Raw genomic sequence first — 12,028 nt, 5'->3', positions numbered from 1 at the left:
CCGCTCATCTTTGAGCTTGCTGGAACTCTGTCCAAGTGGAACTGGTCTAATTTGTGAGTTAAAAAACAGAGTTAGTGGAACTGGGCTATGTGGTGAGTTAAAAACCAGAGTTAGTGGAACTGCTCTAAGTGGTGAGTTAAAAACCAGAGTTTAAAACAGGAGGTTATAACAAGGGTACCTGTGTAGTATGAGTACCTGAGTGTTGTCTGGGTAATGTGTGTGGATCGTTGAGAGGCCTTAGGCAAAAACTTAGACATGAGGCTCCACTCATGCCCATAATGGGAAAAATACTAAAACTGGAGTATGGGTAGGGCAATCATCTGGGGTTCAGGAGTGAGGCTAATAATTTAATTGTGCTGTAACCTGTAGTATTCAGATCTACAGCTCATGGAACATTGGCATAATCAGCGAGCTGTGATATAAAAACATTTAAAAAAAATAGCATTAAAGGGGTTGTAAACCCTTGCTTTTAAAAAAAATAAAAAAACAAACATATACTTACCTCCACAGTGCAGTTAGTTTTGAACAGAGTGGCCGTGAACATCCTCTTCTGGGGTCCCTCAATGGCACTCGTGGCTCCTCCCCGCATTGGGAAACCACCTAGGAGAAGCGTTCTCCCTGGGGGTTACCTTGCAGGCACTCTCCCGTGTCCAGCATTTGCATCCATAGACACAGAATTCCGGACTCAGCCCTGCCCCCGCATCATTGAATTTGATTGACAGCAGCAGGAGCCAATGGCTGTGCTGCTATCAATCTATCCAGTCAAGAGACAAGAACCCCCGGCAAAAGAGGTATAGCGCGTCTACGGCGTGGGGACAAATGGGCTCAGGTGAGTAAAATGGAAGGGCTGCTGAGTGACAGAAGTTTTTTCATTCTAAAGCATAGGATGCATTAAGGTGAAAAAACATGAGGGTTTACAACCACTTTAAATAATAGAAACAAAGCTTAGAACTTTCCTATTTTATGTGAAACTTGTGCTTTTTTTCCCCACAGATGCTCAGTTTTGGGTTTAACTTTAGAGAAACAGTGTGCAGGGGACAGCAGGGCAGAGCACAGGAGGTCAGGAGACAATACGAGGGGGGGGGGGGCAGGGCACATTATGGGGCACTCAGAACATTGGGCACATCATGGGGCACACAGCAGAACATTGGGCATGAATATACAGGGGTGGGTCCTGTGCAAATCGTGCCACTCAAATAAAATACACAAATTCAAAATAATATAAATATGTGCATACATACAATGCCGTGAAAAAAAAAATATATATATAGTCCAAAAAACAGCACGCATAAAAATATATAAAAAATGGAAAAAAGGTAGTGCGCATGCGCGAGGCGCCGAGATCGGACATGATCTGATCGGGCTCCGCTAGCCTCCGGCCAGAAACAAGCTAGAAGAAGCAGAGGGAGCCGATCGGAGCGACACCTGACCAGCAGGCAGTGTACCGGGAGCGGAGGATGCCGCGGAGGGCGGCGGGGAGCGGATCGAACCACAAGCAGCATCTCCAGCAGTCCCGTAAGTCCCGCTCCATGCAGGCCTCACAGCGAGCCAAGATGGCGCCCGGGAGGGGAGACACGCAGCGTGGCAGCCCAGGACCTATCCAGCTACACACAGCCCCTCTAGACGAGCGACAACAGGGGGTAGAGGACACAGACCTTGGCGGTTTACTTGCCCAGAGATCCCACTCTCCACCTCAGCATACAGAGACTGGTGATCGTTCGCAGGAGTACAATTCCCCACAAGTTGTTCAGGGGAAGGAGAGGGGAGACATGGTAAGCAGAGGGGAACTGTACCAGCAGAAATCATTATCTTACTCTAGCATTGTCACCCAAGCTGAGGTACATAGAGACCCCTTTTCATCCCAGTCTCAAGATGAGCTCTTTTCTCCACAAAGACAACTATCCCCTGGGTCGGGCTCCCCTGAGTGTGTTATGTTTGCTGACTCTCCAGCCTCCTCCACAGATAGGCAGATGGCTGAGCTGGCTGAAGTGGCGTTGAGTCAAAATAGCAGCGGACCTGGCCAGAACCCCATCCCAGCGGCTACTTATTCAGGGGACACGGTCCTCCTGGCTAGATTTTCTGCTCTACTACAACAAGAACTGTCCAAAGCATGTACTATAATCACCACGGGAATGAGGAACGACTTTCAAAATATAGGAGAGAGGTTGGACACCATTGAGTCAAAAATGGACGGTACTGTGAAAAGAGTGAACCAAAACTCTAGAATGATCACATCTCTCCAGGACCAGCTGGATCAGGCAAACGCAAAGATAGAAGACTTGGAGAATAGGTCTCGCAGGTACAATTTTAGGGTACGCGGACTCCCTGAAACCGAGGTGAACTTGGAGGATTCTATACACGCTCTGATGAAACAATTGTTACCAGACATCTCCCCCCATCAACTTGAATTGGATAGGGTTCACCGGGCCTTGACGGCCCCCAGACCAGATGGACTTCCACGAGACGTGATAGTCAAACCCCACTATTACCGGATTAAAGAGAAAATTATGATGGAGGCGAGATAAAGGGGTGACATATCTCTAGCGGGGCACCCGATCCAGATTTTTGCGGACCTAGCCCAGTCGACAATCCAAAAGAGGAGATCGCTGAAACCGCTTCTGAATCATCTGATTGATCACCGTATAAAGTATCGATGGTCATTCCCATTCCGATTGACATTTGCCTACAAGAACAAATCCCACTTCTTCTCAGATTTCCACTCTGGTGAGCTGTTACTCCAGAATCTGGGTCTGCTTCCTTTGGAGCCCGTGGCTCCCAACGCCTCCATGGAAGCGAGTCAACCGGTATCCCCCTTGTGGTCCCAACAGGGCAGATCCAGAGCTAGGAAGACTCCATCGGTTACTTGACTGGACTGAACTTGATAAACCCCATACTCTTCTTTAGTCCCAAGAGGGATTTCTTTGCAAGAAAGAACTTGGTTTGCTTTGAGGCCTTGGAGGTCCGGGCCCCTCCCCCCTCCCCCCCCCTTTTTTTTTTTTTTCTTTGTGGTTAATTAGCCTACTACTGGAGCCCGGGGGGGGGGCTTGCCCGTAAGGGCTAGTTTGAGTTTATACCTCTTAGAGGTTTTGCCATTTAATTGCTGCCTACTATTATTTTCAGATGCCTTGACCCTGGTGTTGTCCTGGTTGGACCCTTTCCATAGTTAATGTAGATACAGGGCCGGAGGAGGGCGCACGCCACTTGTGGTGAACTTGTCTTTACACTGTTGGTGGAGACAACTTCACAACGAACAAGGGGGACTTAGCGCCCCAGTCGGTGTACTGCTCGGCAGTGCACGGGTCATCTTAGGTTACCATTTTGATACCTTGTCGTCCTAGAGGCGACAATGAATATGCAGTTCTATTTTGGTTGTTATACCTTTAACTTACACTGTTCCTTTTTTTCTCTCTCCTTTCATACTTCTCTTACATTGGATGCGCTCCGGCTCCGGCTGGGAATATGTATGAATACTTTCGACGGAGGTCGAGATGAATTCTTTCAGTTGATGCACAGTGAGTACAACCTGCCAAATTACCATGACAAATGATACCCAATTGACCTACTCGGTGGGGACACATAATGTACAAGGCTTGAATTCCCCAACTAAAAGAGCAAAGGCGTTCCATCAATATCATAAATTGGGGGTGGATATCTTAATGTTGCAGGAGACGCACTTTTCACGGACCTCAGCCCCCAGGTATCTGAATGCCAGATACCCCACAGTTTACCTATCTAGTGGACCTGACAAGAAAAGGGGAGTGGCCATATGTTTTGCAAAACGAGTCCCTTTTACCCCCACTAATGTTGTGAAAGATAGGGAAGGTAGATACATCATGGTGGTTGGGAAGATTGATGACAGAGCTGTCACCTTCCTCTCTTATTATGCCCCTAATGTGGGTCAACTTCCCTTCTTTCGCAAAATGTTGAGGACGGTAATGACCCATGTGGAGGGACATGTGGTGTTTGGGGGCGATAGTAATACCTCACTAGATCGGATATTGGATAGATCTAATCTGGAGAAACCCATCCTGAAACACGCCCCAAAACAAAGTTGCGAATTAGCACGCTTATTGCATAGCTACGACCTTATTGACCTATGGAGGAACATCCACCCCTCTATTAGGGAATATACCTTTTATTCTTCGGTGCACAAAACTTACTCCCGTATCGACCACTTGTTTACTCTGTCCCCTCTATTACCGCAGGTATTGGGGTCAAAAATTATCCCTGTAGCATGGTCTGACCATTCTATGGTTCAAGCAACTTTTACAGGTTTATGGGCCAAGCCACGTTCATCGTCATGGAGATTAAATGAGTCCCTTTTGAATGATCCACTCCTTGTCGTTGAAATAGAAAACACATTGCGTCAATACTTTCAAGACAATCCCTATTCGGACACCTCCCCATCCATGGTGTGGGCGGCCCACAAGGCCACGATTAGGGGGACTTTGATACAGTTGTCGGCTAGAAGCAAAAGGGAACGGGATAAGGTGATACAGCAGCAGGAGAGGGAGTTACTAGACTTGACCCGGGCACAAAAACTAAAACCACAAACCGACCTTAGAACACAGATAGACACGGCGCGATTGGCTCTGAATATGAGCCTCACGACTAAAGCGGAAAAGTACGTCCGCTGGAATAGGCACCGGTTTTACTCCCTTGGGGATAAACCTAACACTCTACTAGCTAGGAAACTTAATCCTAGACCTTTTAACCCAGCACCTCCTAAACTGAGATTGCGGAATGGCCAAACTTCCCAAAACCCGCAGCTTATAATGGAAGAATGTCATGCATTCTATTCTAAGCTGTACGAATCTCCCAAGGACTTTGAGGCGCAGGAAGCGGGAACATTCTTGCAGGATTTACAACTCCCCACATTGTCTAAGGAACATGCAGAACTGTTGGAGGCAGAGTTTACTGAGGGAGAAATTGCGGCGGCCATCAAATCCATGAACCCGTCAAAATCTCCAGGCCCTGATGGCCTCTCGGGCCACTATTACCGCAAGTTTAGAGAGATTCTGACCCCACATCTCTGTTCTTTTTACAATGACCTGTGAAGGGGATCCCCTCTACCTCCACATGAGAACCGGGCTTATATACATGTTATACCGAAACCGAACAAAGACCAAGGTGACTGCGCGAACTATCGTCCCATATCTTTGATCAATGTAGATCTCAAATTGCTGACGAAGATAATGGCCACACGGCTGAATGGATTTTTGGCGGAGTACATTCATCCGGACCAGTCGGGGTTTGTCCCCACTAGACAGGCCCCAGACCAGACTAGACGTATCATTGATATTATCACCGCTTTGAACTCGGGATGGGACGGGGGGGGACGGAGGGGTGCATTACTGGTCTCCCTCGACCTGCATAAGGCGTTCGATTCTTTGTCATGGGATTACTTATTCTTTATTTTGAGCAAATACGGTTTTGGACCCAGCTTCTTGACGACACTTAAAATGATTTATGAAGGCCCCACGGCATCACTAGTAATTAAAGGCCATCACTCACCAAACATTTGTATTCACAGAGGGACCCGCCAGGGGTGTCCTCTGTCTCCCCTTTTATTTATCCTGGCCCTAGAGCCACTGGCCATCAAGATCCGTGAACATCCGGACATATTGGGAGTCACGAGTGGGGGTCGGGAACACAAATGCGCAATGTTTGCGGATGACATACTATTGCTCCTCTCCTCTCCAGTTACTTCCCTGCCCAATCTCCATGCGGTATTACAGCAGTTCACATCATTTACAGGTTTACGGGTGAATCACTCTAAATCCCAAGCTCTTGACGTGTCCTTACAACCCCATATAGCCCGAGCAGTACGGAGCTCCTTCCCCTTTCAATGGCAAGATAAGTCCTTGCCCTATTTGGGTATTGTGCTGACCCCATCTCTGACCACGCTCTACAAACATAATTTCCCTCCACTGTTCAACAAAATAACTGCAGATCTTAAACGTTGGTCGAATAGCCCCCCGTCATGGTTTGGCAGGTTGTACTCCGTTAAGATGACAGTTCTTCCAAAGGTGCTTTACCTATTCAGGACTCTCCCGATTTCTATTGATAGGCGGGAGCTCCAGAAGTTTCAAGCTAAATTATTAGATTATGTATGGGGACATGGTAGACCTAGGGTGAACAGACAAACAATGTACACACCCAAAGCGAGGGGCGGCCTGGGCATGCCGGATCTGTTTAAATACCATCAGGCAGCAGTGTTATCACAATTAATTTGGTTCCATACACGCCATGACAAACCACTCTGGATGATGTTGGAATCCTCCCAATTCCCTAGAAGAGAGATTAGTCATTTAATCTGGATGAAAGCAAAAGATAGACCCAAGGTGATGAGTCCGACCCTGTCCTACTCTCTAAATTTGTGGGATAGATTGTCGACCACCCACGCCTTCAGATCTAGGCATGCTCCGTTAGCCCCTCTGCTTAATAATGCTCTGTTCGCCCCGGGTTTACGGCCTCAAGATTTTTTATGGTTGACTAATAAAGGTTTGCTGCGTATAGCTGATCTATGCGACCATAAAGGGGCCTTGTCACGAGTATCCTTACAGGATAGATATCAGCTCCCGAGGTCGGAGTTCTTTCGCTTTACTCAGATAGCGCACTTTCTGGCAACATTAAGTCGCACTTCTGATCTCACTACATATACCCCAATGGAAACCGTTTGCAGGACTTACCACAACCACAAGAGTCATATTTCCATGATATATAATATCTTATTCCCGACCTCTCAGAAGTTGCCTTATATGGAGAGATGGGAAAGAGATATGCAGTGCACCTTGCGAATGGAGGAATGGAATAAGGTAGTACAAAATGCATCTAGAGCTCTTATTAATACTTCTTTGATTGAAGCAAACTATAAGGTGTTATTGAGGTGGTATATGGTTCCAGCTCGAGTGGCTGCTTTTGCTCCGGGGGCGTCCCCGCGGTGCTTTAGAGGTTGCACTGCGGAGGGGACCATGTATCACATATGGTGGTCATGCCCCAAGTTGCGAAGGTTCTGGATACGCACGTACAATTTTATTTATTCTTTGACCCGAGTGAACCTTCGGAAGTCACCGTTGCATGCGCTGCTGGGGCGCCCCGCGGAAGGGGCATCGAGGCCAATGAGCACGCTTATAGCTTTCATATTTGTGGCGGCAAGGGTTTCTATAGCTAAATCGTGGAGGTCACCAGCAATACCCTTTTATTTGCTCAAATCAAAACTGTCTTGGATTATGGTGAATGAACGCCTATCGGCAATACTAACTGATAGACTGGCTTGGTTCAACAGAGTGTGGGGTCCGTGGATCAGGGATTTGGTTACAGTCTAATGGGTTTACCTAGCCCGCTAGGGTTGGGGGCCCTCCTGGAGCTGGGGTGCATCCTCTCTTCTATCTCTTCTATCTCTTCTATCCTTCTTCTTCTCTTTCCTCTCTTTACTCTTTTTCACTTATCTCAGTCTATGATAGCGATCTTATTTCATCTTTCCCTCTCTACTGAGGGAGCTCTTTATTTTGGGCCGCATATGTGCCATTGAGTACGGTACGGTTATTAGGATATACTGATTAGAGTACCGGAATGGGAATTGAGGGCTGGGGGGCGGGGCTCTAGTACTTGCCATGCCGCTCTCATATAGAGCAAGATAAATACATGATGTTGGTATGTGTTGATTTAATTATTCTTTGGGCTATCTTTTAAGCCATGCATATGCGGACCGACTCCCTTTTTTTTGTCATCTTATGGGTACTGTTATGCAATTGGAGTTATATTGTTATTAGACTTCTGTTTCTCTGTGTCTTAATGATGTCAATTACTGAGATTGTAACTCCTAAGTTGAAAACTTGAATAAAAATATTGAAAGATAAAAATGGAAAAAAGGTTTAATGATAGAACAATAATAAAATGTCCGCTACTCAAGGCTCCCAGAACTCTCACCTTTAAACGAAGTGACTAAGCAAATCAAACAAACTCCAGGATTCTCTTATTTCATTCATAAATAATAAATAATAGCCATCAGGAAATCCAAAGGAGGGATGTAATGATACAATTCCGCCACTAGAGGGCCAGTCCCAGCTTACAGAATAGGTGAAATGGATCTTCACTTCTATTTCACAGTGTATGGCTCAAAATAAGAGAGAGGAGGGGGAGAGAGAGAAACAGGAGACTTCCATAGTGTAGTAGTTTAAAAAACGGCAGGTAAATTTATTAAAAAGCAGTAAAGACTCTCACATTTTAATTGCAAACTAAATCTACTTCCGGTTCGTCCTCTGGCCAATCCCTACGCGTTACGTCATGTGACTTCTTCATGGGGATCCCCATTTAAACTACTACACTATGGAAGTCTCCTGTTTCTCTCTCTCCCCCTCCTCTCTCTTATTTTGAGCCATACACTGTGACATAGAAGTGAAGATCCATTTCACCTATTCTGTAAGCTGGGACTGGCCCTCTAGTGGCGGAATTGTATCATTACATCCCTCCTTTGGATTTCCTGATGGCTATTATTTATTATTTATGAATGAAATAAGAGAATCCTGGAGTTTGTTTGATTTGCTTATTCACTTCGTTTAAAGGTGAGAGTTCTGGGAGCCTTGAGTAGCAGACATTTTATTATTGTTCTATCATTAAACCTTTTTTCCATTTTTTATATATTTTTATGCGTGCTGTTTTTTGGACTATATATTTTTTTTTTTCACGGCATTGTATGTATGCACATATTTATATTATTTTGAATTTGTGTATTTTATTTGAGTGGCACGATTTGCGCAGGACCCACCCCTGTATATTCATTATTTGATAGTTTGTGCTCACTATTTTGTCCTGCTGCATTTTTTAGTTAGCATTTGCACTTTATATCACTCAGGCTCTTTTTCACAGCATCTGTGTTTCATTATATCTGATTTTGGATTTTGTTCCACTTTAGTCACTTATTACCACTTAGCGGCGCGAAGGCTGACCACTTTTAGAACATTGGGCATATCATGGGGCACACAGCAGAACATTGGGCACATCATGGGGCACACAGCAGAACATGGGCCACATCAAGGGGCACACAGAAGAACATGGGCCACATCATGGGGCACACAGCAAAACATGGGGCATATCATGGGGCACACAGCAGAACATGGGGCACATCATGCGGCACACAACAGAACATGGGCCACATCATGCGGCACACAGCAGAACATGGGCCACATCATGCGGCACACAGCAGAATATGGGCCACATCATGCGGCACACAGCAGAACCCTGAGAACATCAAGGGTCGCACATCAGAAAATGGGGCACATAATGGATCTCCGAGAGTACGGGGGGCGAGGCTAGGACACAGAATAAATGGCTATTTTATTTTCAAAAAATAATGTACTATGTGTTTTAATTAAAAAAGGACAGTTTGTTTGTGAGTAGGCAGGTACATGTCAAAAAGACTATGGGGGTTGTTTACAAAAGGCTAATTCATTTCACACTACAAGTGCAAACTATAAGTGCAATGTGCACTTGAAATTGCACTGCAAGTGCACTTGGAACTTAGTGCAGTCACTGTAAATCTTAGGGGAAGAGACAGCCAAGGAAGTGCAAAGTGCACTTGAAATTTCACTGAAAGAGCACTTGGAAGTGCATTCGCTGTGGATCCGAGGGGCACATGCAAGGAAACAAAAAAAAAAAAAATGCATTTTAGCTTGCACATGATTGGATGATAAAATCAGTAGCGCTTTCCCTCATTTCAGATCTTCCCCTCAGATTTACAGTTACTGCACTTCCAAGTGCACTTATAGTGCAATTTCAAGTGCACATTGCACTTGTAGTGCAAAATGAATTTGCCTTTTGTAAATAACCCCCATTGTCTTTTTGACATGTACCTGCCTACTCACAAACTGTCCTTTTTTTAATAAAAACACATAGTACATTATTTTTTAAAAATAAAATAGCCATTTATTCTGTATCCTGGCCTCACCCCCCATACTCCCGGAGTCTATGGGTAGCTATCCAGACAGATAACTTTTTTCTGCACACACAATAGACTGCTGTGTGACAAGTCCCAAAGGCCAGTCATTCCTGTGTGCTTGGCAGTTTTTAACAAGCGCATCTCCTGACTTCAGGTCTGGTTTGTTAACTTGCCACTTAATTCTGAGTTGTAGGCTTTGGATGCAATATCTCCTCCATCTGTCCCCAGAAGTGTTGGCTAGGCATTGCACCTGTCTCCATTGACGTCTGAAAAGATCTTTATCAGTAAACGCTCCATTTGGAGCACTGATCGTGTTGGTTTTTTGAGTAGAAACAGGTGTCAGCAACATGGGGTCCTCTGGATCGTTAGTAACTGGGATCAGAGGTCTAGCATTTATGATGGCTGAGGCCTCAGCCATGAAGGTGGACAGACATTCATGCGTGAGTCTGACATTTCCCATTTGAAGGAAAATAGAATCCAAGATCTTGCGGGCTAGGCCTATCATTCTTTCCCACACACCACCCATATGGGAAGAATGAGGAGGGTTAAATGTCCAGGTACATCCCTGTTGGTTGAGATACCTTTCCACGCTGTTGTTGTCTATATTGGAAAGGATCTGAAGTTCCTTGGCGGCTCCAACAAAGTTGGTGCCCCTATCAGAGTGGATGTGCTTAACGGGACCTCTAATAGCAATGAAGCGTCTGAGAGCGTTGATAAAGCTGGAAGTGTCCATTGATTCAATCAACTCTATGTGAACAGCTCAAACAGTTGTACAAGTAAAAATAACTGCCAGCGTTTTCTGCTGGCATGGCCTCCCCTGGTTTGGCGAGTGGTAACGGACCAAGGACCAAATACGTCAAGGCCCACACTTGTAAAGGGAGGATCTGAGTTAAGTCTGTCAGGTGGAAGGTCAGCCATCTTTTGGGATTGTAAGAGTCCACAGAGTTTGTGGCAGGTAACGCAATTAAAGATACAATTGCTCACACATCTTTTTGCTCCTATTATCCACAGTCCAGCAACCCTCAAAGCTCTTTCAGTGAATAGCTGGCCTTGGTGTTTAACTTGATTGTGATAGTGTTGTACAAGCAGGGCAGTGACATAGTGCTGAGTAGGGATGAGCTTCGAGTTCGAGTCAAACTCATGTTCTACTCGAACATTGCCTGTTCGCCTGTTCAGCGAACAGTGAACAATTTGGACTGTTCGCAGCAAATTTGAAAAGCCGGAACACCCTATACAAGTCTATGGGAGAAATCTAAAGTGCTCATTTTAAAGGGTAATATGCAAGTTACTGTCCTAAAAAGTGTTTGGGGACCTGGGTCCTGCCCCAGGGGACATGGATCAATGCAAAAAAAAGTTTTAAAAGGAGCAGTGATTTTAATAATGATTAAAGTGAAACAATAAAAGTGTAATATTCCTTTAAATTTTGTAGCTGAGGGGTATCTATAGTATGCCTGTGAAGGGGCGCATGTTTCTGGTGCTTAGAACTGTCCCTGCACAAAGTGTCATTTGTGCAGGAAAAAAGTCTTTTAAAATCACTTGCGGCTAAATTGTCGGCTCCCCGTAATACAGAGAACACTCAATGAGTGTTCTCTGTATTAGCCGACAATTCATTCATTCATTGATAAAAAAAAAAAAGCGTGGGGGTTCCCCTAAATTCAATTACCAGGCCCTTCAGGTCTGACATGGATATTAAGGGGAACACCGTGTCAAATTTAAAAAAAAAAATTGACGTGGGGGTCCCCCTAAATATCCATACCAGACCCTTCAGGTCTGATATGGATATTAAGGGGAACCCCGCATCAAATTTTAAAAAAATTGACGTGGGGTCCCCTAAAAATCCATACCAGACCCTTTATCCGAGCACGCAACCTGGCAGGCCGCAGGAAAAGAGGGGGGGACGAGAGAGCGCCCCCCCTCCCTCCTGAACCGTACCAGGCCACATACCCTCAACATTGGGAGGATGCTTTGGGGGTCTGTGACCCCTCAAAGCACCTTGTCCCCATGTTGATGAGGACAAGGGCCTCATCCTCACAACCCTGGCCGGTGGTTGTGAGGGTCTGTGGGCGGGGGGCTTATCAGAATCTGGAA

The sequence above is a fragment of the Lithobates pipiens genome, unplaced genomic scaffold, assembly GCF_037356315.1.
Source record: "Lithobates pipiens isolate NorthernLeopardFrog02 unplaced genomic scaffold, aLitPip1_a1.2 Scaffold_10, whole genome shotgun sequence".
Lineage (NCBI taxonomy): Eukaryota > Metazoa > Chordata > Amphibia > Anura > Ranidae > Lithobates > Lithobates pipiens.
The sequence above is the reverse complement of the archived record's forward strand: the minus strand, read 5'-3'. Positions refer to the sequence as shown.